This window comes from Sitophilus oryzae, unplaced genomic scaffold (assembly GCF_002938485.1).
Source record: "Sitophilus oryzae breed Bouriz unplaced genomic scaffold, Soryzae_2.0 scaffold_1976_pilon_pilon, whole genome shotgun sequence".
Lineage (NCBI taxonomy): Eukaryota > Metazoa > Arthropoda > Insecta > Coleoptera > Curculionidae > Sitophilus > Sitophilus oryzae.
The window spans coordinates 538,673-559,972 of record NW_022146697.1 but is presented as its reverse complement, the minus strand read 5'-3'; the positions used below and the strand labels follow the sequence as shown (position 1 = coordinate 559,972).

Below are 21,300 nucleotides of genomic sequence, written 5' to 3'. Positions count from 1 at the left end.
CCCATTTTTTAAAAGAGACACCGTATATTTATTCAGCGACAGGAAATAAAATATAAAAATACAGGGTATACATCTACAAACATTTTTTAAATGCATTTCATTTATTTATTCCGGATTATTTTGGATTACTTTCGAAGACATTTGGCAAAAACAGAACTTTCCTGACTTTTTTTTATTTTCTGGCTCTAATAATTGTAAATACAATTTATTACGAGTGGAAAAAATATTGTGCTGGGTTGGCGTATGTAATTTGACAAATAAATAAAGCTGTCTCTTTAGTTCTCAGTTTTGAGTCAATATTTTTTAATTCTCTTTCGTGTCGATTGCTGATTGAATTGGAGCCAGAAATGGCTCAAAACGAAATAAGTAAATTACCAACAGATAGAGCCCACATCCAAACTACTTCCATTTAAATCCCGAATAACTTATGAAAAGGAATAGAAAAATTTTCAAAAATGGAAGCAATTAAAAAACGTGCGAGAAGAAATAAAGTTTTTAACATATCCTTGGGGTTAAAGTACTATTTTATCTATTATTTTTGATAGATATGAGGCAATTTTAACATTTGCTATGGAAAAAATATAATAATTATACACGTAGACAATGTAATCATTTTCTAAGCCTGTTATTAAAATATCGACCTTTCAAAACCGATAATTACTTTTCAAAAATTATACGGTCCAAGCAGCTGGAGGGAAAAACGAAAAACTTTTTTAAATTGCCCGTTCCAACCACAATTTTAAGGAAATCCTTTTCGTTCGAGCGAAGCAAGCAACACTACCATAATTATTTGTAACAATATTAGCGGAAAATTAGGTTGGAGTTTTTACCTATCGAGTTTAGTACCAAGTTTACGCTTTTTACGTAACGTTTACTTTTAGCGTGAACCGACACCACAGCCGGTATTGACCTACAAAAGAACGCTTGCGGTTTTTAGCCAGAAGGCTCATTTTAAATAGAATTCGTTGTTTTTGCGGGTCGATAATAATAACTAAACTTGCTTTCTGTCGTACATTTTTTCTCGGTACGCACCGGTTTCTTATTATATGTTTATTAGACTATGGTTATATTTACACGCAATTATTTTATGTTATATAATTTTTAATATTATAGATCAATACGCTATATAGGTCCATATTTTTTCTTTTCTATATTTCATCGTGTAGCAAACACAATCATATAAAGATATTAAAAACTTCCACATAGAAAAAGATGTTCGCCGAGGCGACACCATCTCTCCAAAATTATTTAATAATTTGCTCCAATACATGTGTAAAAAGATAGAATTGAACGAATTTGGTATAAATAGAAATAGCGAAAACTTGAATCACCTGCGAATTTACTGATGACATTGTCTTGATATCCGATTGCCTAAATAAATCCCAAGAAATGTTACAAAAATTGAACGCAACCTCTGAACCGATGGGATTAAAAATCAACATCTCAAAAACCCAAGTGATGACAAACCTAGCGATTGGCGGTGGAATATAATACATTAACCAATATCAAATAGAAGAAACAACTGCTTACAAGTACTTAAGGACACGAAATACGTGTAAGCCGCGATAACCAAACTTGCGGACTCAACAGACGAATAGGACTGACTTGGGCCGCCTGAACGATTGAAATGCATTTTCAAAGGGGCCCTTCCGATATGTTTGAAGAGTAAGGTATTCCATCAATACGTACTACATGTTGTAACATATGGTGCGGAGACCCTAACATTAACCAGGAAAACATTAAGCAAAATCAGAATAACGCAAAGAGCAATGGAAAGATCAATGTTGGGGCTATGTATCTCTTAGAGATAAAGTATCGACCATCGTAGTACGGGGGGAGACAGAACAAAAGTAATGGAAGCCATAGAGAAAATAACTACTATGAAATGGAATTGGGCAGGGCACATTGCAAGGCTAAACGATGGCCGATGGACGAAGAAAATAATAGAATGGAGACCAAGATATGATGCATTCAGGAGCAGAGGCCGTCCTCCAACCAGATGGCATGACAACTTAAGGCGTATCCACAGTAACTGGATGCAAATAGTTCAAGATAGGGAGTTATGAAAGCAAACGAGGGAGGCCTACGTCCAGCAGTGGACTTTAGTGGCTGGTTGATGATGATGATGATGATGATGATGATGAACATGTAGCAGAATGTAGAATGAATGAAGATCTATTGTTTCCCCCCTTAATGAGTTATAACTCATCATACAGTTTATAACTCATCATACATGGGGATTTTCCTGTTGTAGGAGGGACAGTAAGGTATTTCCCATCCTCCTCTGACAACAGTGCTTCCTCCGAGGAGTGGACATCTACCTCCTACGAGGGTATACACCTTTCCACTATTGGGGTTTAGCTCTCCGCTCTGTGCCCTTCACAGTCGACGATCTTGTCTCCGGCTGAGGTACTCGTGACGTGGAGGCTGGAGGATCGTCTCCATTTTCTCCACCTCTTTAACTTGGTCTCTCCTTAGAACTGATACAGTAGCATCGGCTAACGTCGCTTAACTTCAGTGATCTATTGGGCACTGGTGATTCGACGTAGCTGGACCGTTGCGTTGCCCCCATTAGCTATTTAGACGCACGGGTAGATGTATATGTCAATTTAGCCTGCTTTACAGTGAAATCTATAAGATTGGTGTAACCGTGGTCATAGGTAAAACCTTAAACTTTTACGTTATAACAGCAAAATAAAACACTGCATAACCATACTACAGGGTGGCCCATCGAAAACGTTCCGCAAGGTATAACGGCCAGGGTATTTTTTTTTCAAAAAATCCAAAAACACGTCAACTTTGTTTGTGAGGGGGGCAACTTTTGCCCCAAAAATGATTGCAAAATCTTCAACCCTCTAAGCGGGGGTGTCATCCCCCAACTTTTTTTAAATGGGAAGGGGTGTCAAGTGGCACCGCAATGAAAAGAGCTTTCTATTCTCTATATTTCCCCGCCTCGTTTTTGAAAATCGGTCAAGTCATTGAGAAAATATGAAGGTTTGAAATTTGAAAAGTTTATTTAAACATTTATCAGAGTAAATGATAAGGATAAATTCCTTCGGCCAATTTGAGGTTTTTTCTTAATATTTCTAGATGTTTACGCATTTTTTCACTTGCAATAAGGTTGAACGATCAGGTGCGGTAGTTGTTAGATAGCTGTTCTGTGACTCGTGCGTTGAAGTCCTTCTCAATATCGTTAAACTGACCCATAATAGAATTTCCAAAAATACCAGCCAACTCGTTCAATTTCTGAGGGTTTTGGTTTGGTTTGGTGATTAGGCCTCGTGAAAAACACTGGGGTTGTCCTCAGCCCAGTACCGACAGTTGTACCGATTAACGACACCGTTCAAAAAGAAAGTACACTCATCCGGAAAAACACACATTACATAGGAAATTATTCGCCACTCGTTCACTCATAGTTTCACAAAATTGCAAGCGACGATCAAAATCGTCTTCGTTGAGTTCTTGTACCAACTGAATTTTGTACGGGTGGAACTTTTTTTGTAGAACGGGTTTTTTTAATATCCTGTGGACACTTGTACGATTCAGGCCGGTCTCATTGGCTAATTTTCTTGTACTCAGCGTACTATCCATGACAACTTGGCTCAATACGTATGTATTGGGCCGTATGTATTGGGCCAATACCTCCATAGCTTCATTTACTACAGCATTTTCCCTCTGTCTCTTTTTATTCATAAAGTCTCTTTTTATTCATAAAGTCTCTTTTTATTCATTTCGCAAAATTTTGCTAACTTGCGAACAATTTTGCCATAAAGGTTTTTGTCAGGATGGCGTTCATTGAATATCTGCGCAACCCGATTGCCACATTTATTATTTTTAAAATAAAGTTCGATTATTTCCACTTTTTCTGCAAGTGAGTACACCATAATTGTTAAAAAGTTTAACGATATTGAGAAGAACTTCAACGCATAAGTCACAGAACAGCTATCTAGCAACTACCACACCTGATTGTTCAACCTTCTGGCAAGTGAAAAAATGCGTAAACATTTAGAAATAATAAGAAAAAACAGCAAACTGGTCGAAGAATTTATCCTTATCATTTACTCTGGTAAATGTTTCAATAAACTTTTCTAATTTCAATCGTTCATATTTTCTCAATGACTCGACCGATTTTCAAAAACGAAGCGGGAAAGTATAGAGAATAGAAAGCCCTTTTCATTGCGGTACCACTTGACCCCCCTTCCCATTTGAAAAAAGTTGGGTGATGACGCCCCCGCTTAGAGGGTTGAAGATTTTGCAATAATTTTTGGGGCAAATGTTGTCCCCCTCACAAACAAAATTGACGTGTTTTTGGATTTTCTGAAAAAAAAATTACCCTGGCCGTTATGCCTTGCGGAACGTTTTCGATGGGCCACCCTGTATATCTATAACACTTTAAATTTTGTAAATGATTTTCGTTAAAGTATCTAGGGCATAGAAATCTCAGGATATGGTGATGTAGAGGCGGAGGTGCGAGAACGGACAACGAAGGCAACCAGAATAGCAGGATGCCTGAATGACACAATATGGCGAAATAAAAGCATTGAGGTGGAAACTAAAGCAATAATTTACAAGGCAAACGGTACGACCAATAATTCTGGATAGGGAGAGAAATGAAAACATAAGAGCATGCAAGGTGGAAAATGTAAATGAGCGGTACTCAGCAGAAAGAAAGAATGGAACGAGCATATCAGCAGAATGGACAACAGAAGGATAGCGAGAGTTGTACGCGACAAATTACCGCTAGGTCGCAGAAGCTTAGGACGTCCACGAAAACGATGGAGCAACAACTTGTCAGTCTAACCGGTAGAGACGACAAAACCAAACGGGAGATTCGCCTAGTACGAAGAAGGAAAAAGAAGAAGACTTTAAAATTTGAATCTTAATCTAAGCGTGTTAGTTTTTCATGCATCTTCTTTTATGCATAGTACAATAATATAATATATATTTGGGACAACTAATACACAGCTCGGGATCTCTACTACCAAAAATCAGCAGAAGAATTCATTTAGCATGGAGTACTGATGGAAGAAACTCAATCATATTCAAATCTAGAATGCTACTTTATCTAAAGAAGAAAACATTCGACCAATGTGTACTACCAGTCATACATTTGCAGCGAAACCTGGACACTTAAGATGGACATTATAAGAAAACGGCAGGTAGCACAACGCTCAATGTAACGAAATATGCTAGGAATATCCAAAAAACATTGTAAAAGAATAGAGTGGATACGACAAAAGACCCAGGTAACAGATGACATCTACAGAATCAAATCCCTAAAGTGGCAATTGGCAGGACACGTGACAAGACGATTTCATCCTCAAAGCATGGTACAGCATGGTACCTACGAGGAATTAAGAGACCTAGAAGAAGACCAAACCCAAAATGGGACCATGATATTAGGAAATTAGCAGGAATAAATTGGGTAAGTATAGCCAACAATAAACAACAATGGGCCCAACTATACAGACCATTTAGATAAATACGTGATGGAAGCTACACCATAATTGGAAATGGTTGAATAAGCTGAAAATGAAGATGATGAGGACATTATCTATATAGAAATTTAATGGAATGAAATTGATTTTCAAAAAAATCCGTTTTTTCCAAAAAACTCAACAATCCTTGAAATTTTTAAAACTTTTTTGATGGCATCTTGGTGAACATCCTAAAGCGCAACTTTACCCCAATTTAACCATCTTCGTATCTCTTACGGTTTCCGAGATACCAATGCTCGTACCTCGAATTTGTAGCACCCTGTATTATAATTAATTATACGTAGTAATATTGCAAAAGTTTTTTTTTCAAAATTAAAATATGACAATAACTAGAAATCAGATCAAACACTGAGCAATATTTGCTTGCAATATCATTAACTAACGCAATAAAATCATATTTGATCTAGATACAATAACAAAACCTCATTAATCAATTGAAAACAAATTCAATTACATCGAAAGTTACTTTATTAAAAAAAAAACAATGCCTACAACCGTGCTAAATCCGATTTTGCCTAATCCTAATCGTGAAATTCAAGGTCTACGGAGTTAAACAACATAGTTCGTTCCACGGCACAGTGAAATAATTTCGGTTACCCAGCCGATGCGTAAGCTTCTAATAAGAAACGCCTTTTGCTTTTTGACAATGTAGCAGGCGAAGATAACAAAATCGCTGTGACGATTAAACCGAAAATCATAGAAAGTAGTTCGGGCGTAACTAGATCGAATTACTGACGCACAGAAAAAAGTAAATTAGGTTCTATTTCAAGAGGAACAGCTGGAGCAAGATATAGCTTTTATACGAAGTAGATTGGTTAGATTGTATAGAGGAGTGTAATTTGTTGATGACGCAGAATTGAAAGAAATGCAATTTTTGCAATTATTTAAGTCAAAAGTCAATTCTATGAGCCACAGGCAGCTTTTTTTAAATCACAGGGAAAATATTCATAATAAAGACAATAAACAAGTACAAAGTACAAGTAGGTATGTACGAGGATGTATTTCAGGAAAATATTTTAACTTTTATAGTGGCTCAAAAAAGCGTGAGTGGATCGGGATGATTTTTTTTTAATGAAACACCCTGTATGTTATTGCATTTTTGGTTTCCTTTCAGATCACTCTACATGACCCTAAGATATGAGTAAATATATTTCGACAGTTTCAGAGATATTAGTAAATAAATAAAATATACAGGGTTGTTCACCACATACGACACGGAGTATTGTAGCTAAACGATTAGATTTTTACAAATTGTAAGTTTTGGGTTCGTTGAAGGTCTATTAGAGCTACAATTTAAAAATATTTTTACAAGATACAGAGTGTCCCAAATAAGTAAAAAATATTATAGTTGTATTTTTTTAAATGGAACACCCTGTATATTATTCTATTTTTGGATTCTACGATTGAAATAAAGGTAAATTTGATTAAGGTTTATCACACTTAAACCTTACCGTTTTTGAAATACTTTCAATTTTATGAAATTATAGTAAAAATTTTAAGGCTTTATTTCTCCCAGGGTATCAAAGTTTTTAATACTAAATATTTACTGAAGATTAGAATGTCAATATTCCATAGGTATAGTGATAAATGAGGTCAAAATTATAAGAAAATGCTTTTTCTACGAAAACTTCAAGAGATGGGCGAAAAATGGTATAATACAATTTCATAGACAATTACATTGTACATCTGATTCACGTAAAATATATAGGGTGTTCCATTTAAATTAAACAAGTTATTGCCGTTTAAAGCTAGTAATTATTTAATATAAATTTTTGGACACTCTGTATAAGGTAGTAAAATTTTTATTATTGCAACACAATATCTGATCAATAAATAATCTTCAGTAAATATTTAGTATTAAAAACTTTGATACCCTTGGAGAAATAAAGCCTTAATTTTTTTACTGCGATTTCATATTGAAAATATTTCAAAAACGGTAAGGTTTAAGTGTGATAAACCATAATCAAATTTACCTTTATTTCAACCGTAGAATCTAAAAATAGAATAATATACAAGGTGTTCCATTTAAAAAAATACAACTATAATATTTTTTACTTATTTGGGACACTCTGTATCTTGTAAAAATATTTTTAAATTGTAGCTCTAATACACCTTCAACGAACCCAAAACTTACAATTTGTAAAAATCTAATCGTTTAGCTACAATATTCCGTGTCGTATGTGGTGAACAACCCTGTATACAGGGTGGCGCACCTCATTCGTCTCGGTTGATTATACGAAATCGGAAAGATGTAGAAACAAAATATTTTATGGGAATATGTTGGGAGGCAATGTTAAGATCCAAACCAAAGTTATATTTTTTCTTACGGAACTTAATTTTTTGATTTTTGGGACCAAAAAAAGACATTTATTATAAGGGTTAAATATGTTTAAAATCATTGGTTTTTGAGATATTTAAAGATATTTAAATTTGCAAGCTACAATAGAATAGATTATTAACACCCTCTACATTACTTTTCAGAATTAATTTTATGTTGAGTTTAAAGGTAGAGAAATAAACTTTACAGAAAAATGTTATTGCTTCCTTAAATTTATACAGGGGTATCAAAAATTGATGATCTATTTTAAGAATTTATTTTACATAAAAACGTGCTTGTAAAATGCAACACCCTGTATTTTTTAAATAAATCGAAGCAGATTCAAATGCTCTTTCAAACTATATTAGGGTTTTCTATACCTATCTAGCTCAGGTTTTGAATAAGGAACAATTTTTCAATAAAATGGCAACCAACAGGGCTAGTGTCGTCATGGCAATTTTCTAGTGTCAGTTAGTAACTATTTTCAAGATCGAAATTAGTTTATGGGCTTATTTAAATTTTATACCAGTTTACTTTTATTTAATTTACCTACAATTGTTTAATAAATAATATTTATTAAATATGTATTTATTATTTTATCAAGAAAAACAAAGTAGTTCTTTGATTTATTTTACGATGATTCATGGATTTTCTATAAAAGAGTCAATCACGGCAAATTCATTTTCTTCAGTTCTAACGACAGGTTTTTGCCTAATAGGTTTTTTATAAACCAAACTACCAGCTCTGCGAAATAGGACAAGTAGTTTTTCAAATTCGCTTATCAGGATATCTTTGCCTATCAGGATATCTATTGGATATTTGGATCAGGATATCTATTAGATATTGGCCTATTTGGATATCTTTGAGCATAAGCCCTTGAGGCCAAGAAGTAATTTTCCTCACAAAATAAAATCACTAGTAACACATGTATCTATTCGTTCTGCCAGCAGATATACTGATTTATTTTTGTTGATAAAATAATGAATACTTACTTATTAAACTATTGTAGGTAAATTTAAGTAAACTGTTATAAACTATAAATAATTAATGTCCATAAACTAATGTCGACTTTGAAAATAGTTACTAACTGTCACTAGAAAATTGCCATGGCGACACACCAGCCATCTTGATTGCAATTTTATTTAAAAATCGCTTTTTATTGAAAATCTGAGCTAGATAGGTATAGGAAACCCTTAATATAGTTTGAAAGAGCATTCGAATCTGCTTCAATTTATTTTAAAAAAATACAGGGTGTTGCAGTTGAAATAACGAAGTTTCCGGAATACAGTTCGGACCACCCTGTATATAAGAGCAAATATTTTACGTTTATGCAATATTGTATAATCTAATTTATAATTTATTTATTATTTTATTATTTATTTGTAACATCACAATAAAAAAACTATTAAAACGAAAGATCTAACCAAATATATCCCATTAAGTTCTTTAGTACAGCAATCTTTTAAGCAATTAAAGCCGAAAATATGTATAAAATATCGGAAATACCATTAAAAAAATTTGCAGATAAAAGTATCCCTCTTGATTCCAAACGGATCTATGCAATTTCGTTTTGTGGATTTATTTGATTTTGCAAGATTTGCTCGACTTTAAGCTAGCTATTAAATGAAGTTTAGTAAACTTTGGTTAAAACTGATCACATCATCGGATTTATTTTACCAAAGGGAATCAGAATCGACCAAGTTACTTTCACGTTTTGTCTGATCACTTCTCAATTTTCATTGAATTTCTTATTAAAATGACAAAATCATAACAGGGAGAACGTTATACAGGAACATTTTTATAATATCCCAAAAAAACATCCAATATTTGTCTTCGACCAGATGGTCAATTCACCTTCGTCATTTTAATTTCGTTATTGTATTTTTCTAGTATTGCATTGAATTCTAATAACGATTGAAATAACATCGGATCCCCTGCACGATCCATCAACCACGCCCAACAGGATATATAAAAGCTCTGGCTCACAATACCCAACAAAATTGAACGTAAATATTTTTATTTGGAACGGTTCGGCGTAGCGGTTATTAAATATGAACTTTGTTTGATAAAAAAAGAAAGGGTGATCGGTGATCGATTGGTTTCTGTCGAGTTTCCTGGGGCAATAATTTGTTACGAATTAATTGGAAAAATTCATTATGTTTCGTTATCTCAACCGTATTATTTAACGGTAATGGATTCGGGATATTGGGACAATTGCTTATTGTAAAAAATATATTGTTATAAAATAATAGATCCAAAAAAATACAACATCATAAATCTACAGGGTTGTTCACCACATACGACACGGAGTATTGTAGCTAAATAATTAGATTTTTAAAAATTGTAAGTTTTGGTTCGCTGAAGGACTATTAGAGCTACAATTTAAAAATATATTTACAAGATACAGAGTGTCCCAAATAAATAAAAAATATCAAAGTTGTATTTTTTAAAATGGAACACCCTGTATGTTAGTACATTTTTAGTTTCTGCGATTAAAATAACGGTAAGTTTGATTAAGGTTTATTACACTTAAACCTTACCGTTTTTGAAATATTTTCAATTTTGTGAAATTGCAGTCAAAATTTTAAGGCTTCATTTCTCCAAGGGTATCAAAGTTTTTAATACTAAATATTTTCTGAAGTCTATTTATTGATCAGTTATTGTGTTGCAATAACAAAAATAATACTACCTTATACAGAGTGTCTAAAAATTTATTTTAAATTATTTCTAGCTTTAAACGGCAATATCCTGTTTAATTTAAATGGAACGCCCTGTATATTTTAGGAGAATCAGATGCACAATTTAATTGTCTGTCAAATTGTATTGTACCACATTTTACCTATCCCTTCAAGTTTTCGTAGAAAATGCATTTTCTTATAATTTAGACCTCATTTATCAATATACCCATGGAATATTGACATTTTAGATTGTTTTTAAAGTAACAAATGCATAAAATGTAATATATCGTTTTTAGCAAAATGATAATATTACTAGCCCATTTGTATGCAAAAAGAAAACTATTTAATTCTTTATAAAAAAAGTATACCATTAATTAAATATACCACCATTATTTCCGCCCAAATACTAATTAATTACATACTTAATTATGTTCGTTAATAAATTATTCTAAATAAATGTGGATTTGAATCAGAAATCAATAAAATAATAAGTTATGAAAATGAATGTCTCTGTTGTTATAAATAAGCATTTGTCAAAAAATTAAATATCATTTTCAAGGTGTTACTTTTTACCACACTCTCTAATACACATACAAAATACAGTTTTTTAGTATTTGGAGCAATTATTGTTAACAACGCAAACAGTCAATTAATGTACTTTGAATACTGGTATCATATATTAATTGATCCTCTTTAACAAATATTTAAACAGTTTTTTTATATTTTAATGAAATACACAAACTATTTCGATAATATTAGTATCTGTACTGTTTAAAAATAATCTAAAATGTCAGTATTCCATGGGTATATTGATAAATGAGTTCTAAATTAAAAGAAAATGCATTTTCTACGGAAACTTGAAGAGATAAGTAAAAAATGGTATAATACAATTTGATAGATAATTAAATTGTGCATCTGATTCTCATAAAATATACAGGATGTTCCATTTAAATTAAACAAGTTATTGCCGTTTAAAGCTAGTAATTATTTAAAATAAAATTTTAGACACTCTGTATAAGGTAATATAATTTTTATTATTGCAGCACAATAACTGATCAATAAATAAACTTCAGTAAATTTTTAGTATTAAAAACTTTGATACCCTTGGAGAAATGAAGCCTTAAAATTTTGACTGCAATTTCACAAAATTGAAAATATTTCAAAAACGGTAAGGTTTAAGTGTAATAAACTTTTATCAAATTTACCTCTATTTTAATCGTAGAAACTAAAAATGTAATAATATACAGGGTGTTCCCTTTAAAAAAATACAACTCTGATATTTTTTATTTATTTGGGACACTCTGTATCTTGTAAACATATTTTTAAATTGTAGCTCTAATAGTCCTTCAACGAACCCAAAACTTACAATTTGTAAAAATATAATCGTTTAGCAACAATACTCCGTGTCGTATGTGGTGAACAACCCTGTATATTGTAAATGTACGCAAAATATTTTTATAAGTAAACTATTCTTAATTTCTCCAAAAAAATCCTTTATGGGTATTTCGCCACTGCACTGCAAGAAAATCTACAAAATAAAATAGTTATTTTTTGTAAAGACTTCTGGCGTTAAACCTAAACGGACACTGCTTGTCAGAAGTTATGTTTACAGTTATACAAATTTGCCTAACAAAGAAAAAAATGCTTAACGTTTCGGAAAGTTTATCTCTTTCCGTCGTCGGAAGCAAAAAAAATACAAAGAAAAAAAACTATTTAAAGCATTTAAATTCAACTATTCGAGAACACTTTACTTTTTTAAAACAGATACGTCTACAAGAAACCGTTGACGTTCTGTCAAAATGACATTAAGGTAAATGTACCAGTAATTGACGCTGTACCGGTAATTGACACTTTATACTTTATGCCACAAAAATAAGAAATCCTTTGTGCGTAAATCGTTCAAATATAAGTCAGTGGCCTCGTGCGCCATCTATGAATCAGATGATAAAATTATAATTTTGGGATTCACCAATTCCAATATGGCAGCGGGTTCTTTTCACACATGTACGTGCTGAACTGAGTGTTATAGCTTTTTCTTGTTAAAAGTGATAAGAAAGTAAGTTTTTAAAACATTTATTTTGTTTAAATTTTATATCATGTGTTTAAGTTTTAGTAGACTTATAGGCACTAGAAATATATGAAATATAAGATATTTACTACTGTAGTTCAATTTGTTGGTATTCAAATAGCTTTAAACAAAGTGTCAACTACTGGTACAAATATTTCTAGGGTGTACCGGTAGTTGACAGTATTGTCAACTACTGGATCTAAGGCAGTTGGCTTTGTTTTGTGATCATTTTGATTAGTTATGTTTGCCATATCATGCAAAATAGGTTTGAAATGTCTTAAATGGCTCGTACCAGTAGTTGACATAGTGTCAACTACTACATCAAGTAGGTGTCAATTACTGGTTCTCTTGCAGGTGTCACCATGCCTCCAATTAAAGGAAAAATGTTGTCTTACCCTGAAGAACAAATGGAGGCGGCTATAGCGGCTGTATCAGCAGGAGAGGCTATTACAAGAGCAGCGAAGACTTACAACGTTCCACGTGCTACATTAACTTATAAAATTAAAGGCATTACACCACGGGAACGAAGAATGGGTCCTAATCCAATTTTAAGAGAAGACGAAGAAAAGGTTCTGGTAACGTGGATATTTTCAATGGCAAAAGCGGGATTTCCTATTGGAAAAGACACGTTACTTGATAGTGTTCAGCATTTAATAATAGATTTAAAACGTACTAACCCTTTCACCAACAACAGACCAGGTCGAAAATGGTACGAAAGTTTTCTTAGACGACATCCAGAAGTAGCTAAGCGGACTGCTCAAAATCTTACGATTAGTAGATCCTCAGTGACAAAGGAGCATTTACAAGCATGGTTTAAGGAAGTACGCATCTATCTCGACACAAACGGATACAGCTCTATTTTAGAAGATCCCTCGAGAGTGTTCAATAGCGACGAAACTGCTTTTTTCTTGAACCCAAAGGGAGGAAAAGTGCTAGCTCCAAAAGGTGACAAATCTGTTTACCAGCAAGTCAACAGCGATGAAAAGGAATGCTTGACCGTTCTTGTAACGGGTAACGCTGCTGGACAAATACCTCCACCTATGGTTGTATTTAGGTATGACCGGATTCCAAAGGAAATTGCTATGAGTATTCCTGAGAATTGGGGGATAGGAAAATCTGAATCCGGGTGGATGACCGGAGAAACATTCTTCGAGTTTATTACAAACATTTTTCATCCTTGGCTACTAGGCAACAATATCACATTACCTATAATTCTTTTTATTGACGGACATGCGTCACACCTAAATCTTCATACTAGCAGGTTTTGTGCAGATAACGGCATAATACTTACAGCACTCTTTCCAAATGCAACACATTTGATCCAACCGATGGATGTAGCAGTTTTTAGAACACTCAAAGAGGGATGGAAAACTAAGGTACAACAATGGCGTATAGATAATCACGAGTCGCCTGTATTAAAAAAAGTCCATTTCTGTCCTTTATTAAATACGTTACTACAAGAAAGGTTAACTCCTTCAATACTTCAAAACGGATTCAGAAAATGTGGGCTGGTACCTTGGAATCCCCAGGAAGTTACCTTACCACTTGTAGCAGGCAAGATAGAATCGAATATTAAACCCCGTGCCACCACTTCAAAAAATATTGATGAACTAAAGCAAGGTTTACAATTTTTGGAGAAATATATTGAACCACAAAAACTTCTTCAGTTTAAAGAGACCGAAGAATGGAGTGGGAATCAGGAAGACCTATCACTTTTTTGTGTTTACAAAAAAGTTGAATATGATTTCAATCAGTTAAAATCAGCATTAATTTCTGAAAGGGACAAACGGGAAGAAGTGTCCAATAATTCTGTAGATCAAACAGATATCATTACTAATACACCAGATGTTGAACATATGACACCAATTAAACAATTACGATCAGGTACCGATAGTCAAGGTCCCTCAACTTTTTGTAATACTGCTCCAAATGACAACGATATTCAACCAGTACCTATATTTCCAGATCCCTCGACTTCAACTTCAACTAGTATTATAAGCATACAACAAAGTTCAAATGTCCCATCAAATATCATTATTCCATCTCCTTTTAAAAGAGTTCTCTACTGGCCTGAGCCAAAACCCCCAAAAGGAAAAAAACAAAAAAGGGAAAAAATACCATCAGTAGCCACTTCCAAACAGTGGCAGGAGTATCATGAGAAAAAAGAAAAGGCTAAGAAAGAAGAGGAAGAGAGGAAACAGAAGAGAGCTCTAGAAAGGCAAGCTAAAAAAGACGAACGCGAGCTAATAAAAAAGAATAAACTAGAACAAAAGAAACGAGCGATAAAAAAGAACAACAGAAAATATCAGGATAGTTCTTCCAATTCAGAATCTGACGAGGAATGGGTTGAGTCAGGTGATAGTTTAGATGATATCACGGATATAAGTTTTAATATTAGCAACGTAGAGAATTCTTCTAGAGAATTAGAATATCGATATAAAGAGGGAGACTACGTATTAGTGGAGTTTCCAGGGGAAAAAAGAATGCACAAATATGTCTGTATTATCCAAGAAGTTTTATCAAAGACGGAAGCTGAAGTTGTGGCAATGGTTTGCTGCAATAAAGAAAAAACGTCCTTCAAGCTAAATGCAGATGACATAAGTGTCATTAAATTTAAGCAAATATTAGAACACCTCGATTTTCCTAATATGACGGCAGCAGGTGATCGTTTAAAATACGAGTTTAGCAGGCCTATAGATGTTGATGATTAAAATGTCCTCATAATATTACTTTGTCAACTACTGGCTCAACACTCTGTCAAGCACTGGTTATATCATTTTTTTTAGTGTCAACCACTGGGACATTTACAGCCCTAAATTTGTTAATGTTTTCTAAACTAATGTTACTGTTTTTTTCCAAGTTTATTACTCCTACATTATTCTAAAAGCATTATATTGCCTATTTATTACATATGTTTTTGTATTTTTCAATAAATATATCATTTATATTCAAAAGTTGCATTTATTTTCCTTAAGGTGTCAACTAGTGGTACATTTACCTTATATCAAGTTAAACTTCAAAATTAACAATTACTACCTGATAACAGTTACTTAATAAGGTAAAACCAAAAAGCCCCAAACTTTCTGTATGATTATTTTAAAATTTTACGTATGTTATGTTTATTTATGTTATGTTCTTTAAAATCAAAGAAGCAATTGCCATACATTACTAACATCTACAGATGCATTAACAATACATTTATTTTTATTAGATTGAATTAAAAAAGCCTCTTTTATTTTTCTTAAATATTTATATAACTTTATTAATTATCTGCGATTTGTTGGTTGGCGAAGATTTGTTGTGATAACAATCAATATTAAAACTAAAAAATTTCGGACTTCCGTTGTCTTTATTTATTTGCTTAAACAACAATTCCGTCACAAGTATCACTGACAGAGCTGTCACAAATCGTTTAAAAAACGATTTAAATCAAAGATCAGAAATACATTTCATTTGGCCAAATGATTTAAATCAAAGAAACTTTTGTCAATAAGAAAGTATTTAGAATATAAATCATTTTAAGATTTAAATCTTTTTTGTAAAGTAAATCATTTTAGAAAGTATTTATGATACTTTTAATATATTTAAATCATTCAAAAAGATTTAATAAATTGTTATTTGTTAATTTAAATCACTTATATCATTACATGATTTAAATCTTTTCTAACGATATTTTTTAACTAACTGCTACTAACCAACAATTTGTTTTGTGTGGTCTATGGTCTGTTTTTGTTTAAATGTTCATTATTCATGTTGGGGATTTATTTTTAAATTAATGTTAATCGCTAGGCAACCAGTAAACTAAGGAATATGTATTTCTTTTGCATAATCAAAATTGTTATTCTAAATTTTACATAAATAAATTGTCACTCTAAATCTCTGTATTTTTTAGACAGATGTCACTTGTCGTTATTCAATTCATTATTCGAATTCTCAGAATGTTATTAACAAAAGTTTCATCTTAAAATAAAATTTTAATCAATCACTATTGTTTATCTCTTTCATTTACCGGATTAATAATACAGAAATTACAGCTCAGTTACAAATAATTCATTTTTTATAGTGATTTTCAGTATACTTTTATTAAATTATACTAATATTCTCGTTGATTATTGGTTTGAAATATATATGACAGTGAACCATGAAAATGCGAGTTATTAACTCTAATTTCCCCCATGAAAATGCGAGTTATTAACTCTAATTTCTCATTCTGAGCTGGAAAATGAGTTAGATGCTTTACCTAGACCGTTATTCAGAAGCTACAAACCTGTCGATGAAAATATGCATGACCACATCAAGGTTATAGGTACAGTATCTATCAAATTTATGATAGTGATTTTCTTAGCCGCGTATAGCACAGATCCATATAATGAATTTTAAAATATTATATTGTCCATTTTTCCTGCCGTTCAGTGTAAGCCTTTTTTTTTGAAATATTAACCCGTCATACAAGTAACTTTCCTTCTATACTGACTGTATTCATACTAGAATAATATCTAAATATAAATAAAATATATTCAAATTTTGTGGAAATTATATTGGTATATTTAAATTTTATCCCTTGGAATTGGGTGCATTATCTGAATAGCAATATTTTTCAATGGAGATCCAACATTTTTACCACGTAAAATCCATATTAAAATGCAAACCGTCGTCCATACATCATATCTCCCCAAAATGGCCGATTCAGAATGTGCATAGGATTTTGCTAGTCATGTATTTTATTGCATTTGGATGGCCATAAATTACTCTCATAAAAAATAAACCTATACCGTTTTGCTCGCTATCCATTGACCAGGCTTGCGAATTTCATATGCTAAATAAATACAAGATGAAAAAAAACTGTAATGGTTGGCATTTTGAAAGAAAAAAGACCAACTTTTTTTAGTTCTTTATACTTTACTTTTTTTAACTTTTTTATTTTCCTGTATATTACTACTATTTTGTGGTAAAAATTAGTAGTGGGAACTATCGAATGAATACTATCGAAACATTCGATAGTTGCAATTCATTCGAATAATTCGATAGTTAGTAAGAAAACATTCGTTGAAAACTATTCGAATAAAAATTATCGAATAGATCCGTCATCTGCCTTGAAATATTGTATTCTAGTAATTCGGCAGCAAAAACCATTCATTTATAAAATTCATTCATTTATAAAATTCATTCATTTATAAAATTCATTCATTTATGAAATTCATTTATTCGTCAGGATCGATTATAATAAAATATTAACTGAATTTTAGTTGTCCCCCGGCGACGTAGGTTTTTTTCCGAGAAAGCGGTCGGTGGCAATGCTATGAAAGAAGCCGGCATCTTTGATTTTTTGCGGAGTCATATACAGATAAGGACACATTTTTTTTTATTGAGGTGCTAGTATTTACACAGAAAATACATTATGAAGGGCGCTGTTGCCATATTTTTGTATTAGTTGATATTAGCAAAGAATATTATTGTTTGGCTTTAGTTAGTTAGGGATAGTATGTCTATATATTCTGCATTTTTTTATTAACATTCTGTTGTTACACTGCAATAATACTTGTTATTTTGGATGTAGGAAAATTATTTTTAATGTTTTTAAGCAAAGACTGGTTTAATAAATAATAATAACAGTAATAATTTGTTATACCTATTTACAACAAAATTTAAAATAATTTAATATAAATATTTTTTTTAAGTAGTAGCAAAATATAAACAACAAATTAGATGTCAAAATTATTTATATTAGATCCTATTTAAAAATAATATAGTCTCTAATTTTTTTGGCAACGTTGGTTTATTAAATAATAATAATTACAGAACTAATTTGTTATATTAACAACAAATTTTAAAATCATGAAATATAAACATTTATTAATTTTCTAAGCAAGCGGTGTAATGGAAGGAAAATATAAATAAAAAATTAGAAATCAAAATTATTTATATTAGGTGCTTTATATTACTATTTAAAAATTATATTTACTTTTACTGGCATTTACTTTAAAAAATAAATGAAATATTTCTTCGCAAAAACTACATGTAAGAGAATTAGCATAAACAAAATACAAACATCGTTAACTTTTTTTTTTAAATTGGCACGTGTAAAATTTTCATTTTAATTTTCTCACCCCATAGTTTGAGTTCGATAACCATTTATTTAACCACATTACTTAAATATAATTATTAAGTTCCAACTAATTCATAGGTATTATTAAAACATCTAAAATACAAATATGTATTTTTAAAATTAATTGTAAGTTCATCTCATCTCTCTTAAAAATTGCTACTTTACAAAATTTCCCATTAAAAAATAGACGATATACCATATAAAATGAAATAATTGAAAGATCGGACTACGGAAAACCACACAAATTATCGGACAAATTTTGACCACCTGCACATGCACACAATCGTCAATAAATAAAATTAAAAAATAACTACTATTTTAGTATTTTAACTATTTTAATAAACGCAAAAATAGCACAGTATTTATACGGCGAAGTTATAAAAACTTGGAAGAACCAATAATGCCACTGACGCATACAAAATCCAAACGAATACTAAATTTCATTTATCAAAAGCATTCGATAGTCGTGGCTCAACGATAACCATTTAGTCGCACGGCGAGGTTGTCACATATGCTTTAGTTTACAAATGAATGAATGATTTTATTCGAATAAAACCATTCGATAGTTGAAATCATTCATTCATTAACCATTCGATAGTCTAATTCATTCGATAGTTCCCATCGCTAGTAAAAATGATGGAAGAATTTTTTTTTCAGGAAAAAATAAAATGTATTAAAGCCTGGTTGATGAAATGCACAAGCGCACTTAGATCACTGAGCGATCCCTTCCTAACAAATACAGGAGTTAGGCAGGGATGTGTCTTAGCGCCTCTCCTATTCAATATATTCATGGCAGCACTCTCCATTATAGTGGACAGCAAACTGCAGGAGAGAGCATTGGGCATTAGATACAGATACGACGGCGGTCTGTTCAACATAAAAAGACTCAGGGTAAAAACACGCACAAAATTCATCACAGAACTTCAATACGCTGATGGCTGCGCTTTAGTTGCAAACACGTTAGAACAATTACAAGAAATGTTAAACACATATACCTGGGCATACGAGGCTTTGGGCCTTAAGCTAAAGCCCAGATAGCACAAAAGGAACATTTACATTCTAAGAATATTCCTCCTAAGTTCTTATAAGTATATTCTTTTTTTAATAAGTATGGCATATGAATAGTACATTCTACTACGAATGTGATTTAAAGCTATGTTATCAGCATGACCTTAGAATGTCTTCTCAAATTATGGTTTACAATAAATTTTAAGTATCTGCTATTCACGTTCTAAACATATCAATATCTGAATAAAAATACAGGAGAATAAAAATGATTTCGAAATGAAAAAATGAATACAATACATTATATTTGTATATTTTCTTACTATCAGTTACTATTAAATTTTTGTGTATTAAATAATTAGGGATTTTATATATTAGTGTATATAGATGCCCTGTAAACAAATATTCAAGCAAAAAATACAGTGTTTCTTATTCTAACAAATAAATAAACCTGTAAAACTGTATAAATAAAAACGATCTTCCATTATGAAATAAAAAGATCGATTATACCAAAAGATAGTTTGATAAAACTCGATAGATTTTAATCGATTTTTTGGGTAAAAGATCGATCTTCGACTGAAATCGATTCGAATCGTACATCCATAACATAACCTAATAAAAAACAACAAGTGAACTATAAACGTAAACGTGCTTCATCCAAACTATTTTAATAATTAAAACACTGAGATAACGTAAAGATAAGTGATGCAAATAATTATTTTAAGGATAGAATCGGTAAAATAGTTCTTGTTATGTTTGTGTTTTCAGTATCTATTTTAAGGTGAGTGAATTTAAAACCATGAGACCTCTAAAAAAAATAGGTTATACTAAAAAATATTTTAAAATTCAACCAAAAAAAAAGGAGGCAAAATCTTATTAAGTCAATGTTACGCAAATATGACTTCAATATTGTACATTAAACTGGATTCAGACCAAAGTGATTTTTTATTATCCTCTGTACATCATCAAAGTAGTAGTATCTCTGGTAGTATCATTGAAGATTTCTGTTCTGATAAGTGTAGTTCCAGTGCTGAAATTTCTTACAATATAGTATTTATATAGGTATTTATGTAGGCTCTTCTATAATCATTTATTGTGTATTTTTAAGAGAAAGGTATTTTTTAGAATTATTAGGTTCGAGAATTATCTAGACTTGGTGGTTCAGGAGTAGCACAAAGTACAAGGAAAATGCTTTATAAGGTTCTGGGCAATGAAATTGCACAAAAATATTCTTGGGATGGGGCCAAAACAGAAGAGAAGTTTGAAATCATTGTTAGTGGCCAAAAGCAATTTTAGGTATTTGAACTTAAAGATATTTGGTGTTGCAAGGACTGTAATAACATATATTTTAGACTCCATGAAAGGTCAATTTCAAGAGTCAAAAGAAACCGAAATTATCAATATAATTAAAATATGGCTTGTAAAAACAAAAAGAAAGATTAAAAAATACCAAGGTAAGTTGTGCAAATTTATTGAACAGTATAATTCTGCTGATATTATTTCAGAAGGGTAGACAAGAGAATATAGAAACATAGACATAGAAGATAATATCAATGTATATCGTTATATTAAAATATTTTTAATTAATAAACATATATTACTCAAGTTCGTCTTTATCCTTACCTATT

The 21,300-nt window shown here is 31.6% G+C and overlaps 1 protein-coding gene and 1 long non-coding RNA gene across 3 annotated transcripts in view; one reads left to right on the top strand and one right to left on the bottom strand.

Annotated features, from left to right (window-relative positions):
* The window catches only part of LOC115883689, a 125,638-nt gene that overhangs the window by 48,591 nt on the left and 55,747 nt on the right, over positions 1–21,300 (bottom strand). The window lies entirely within an intron of this gene.
* LOC115883690 lies at positions 20,296–21,100 on the top strand. 2 transcript variants are annotated; one of them, XR_004050427.1, is made up of 3 exons: positions 20,296–20,453; positions 20,798–20,968; positions 21,025–21,100. It is a non-coding gene; the product is annotated as an uncharacterized LOC115883690 (long non-coding RNA). The 2 variants fall into 2 exon arrangements; XR_004050428.1 differs by lacking the exon at positions 20,296–20,453 and adding an exon at positions 20,522–20,742.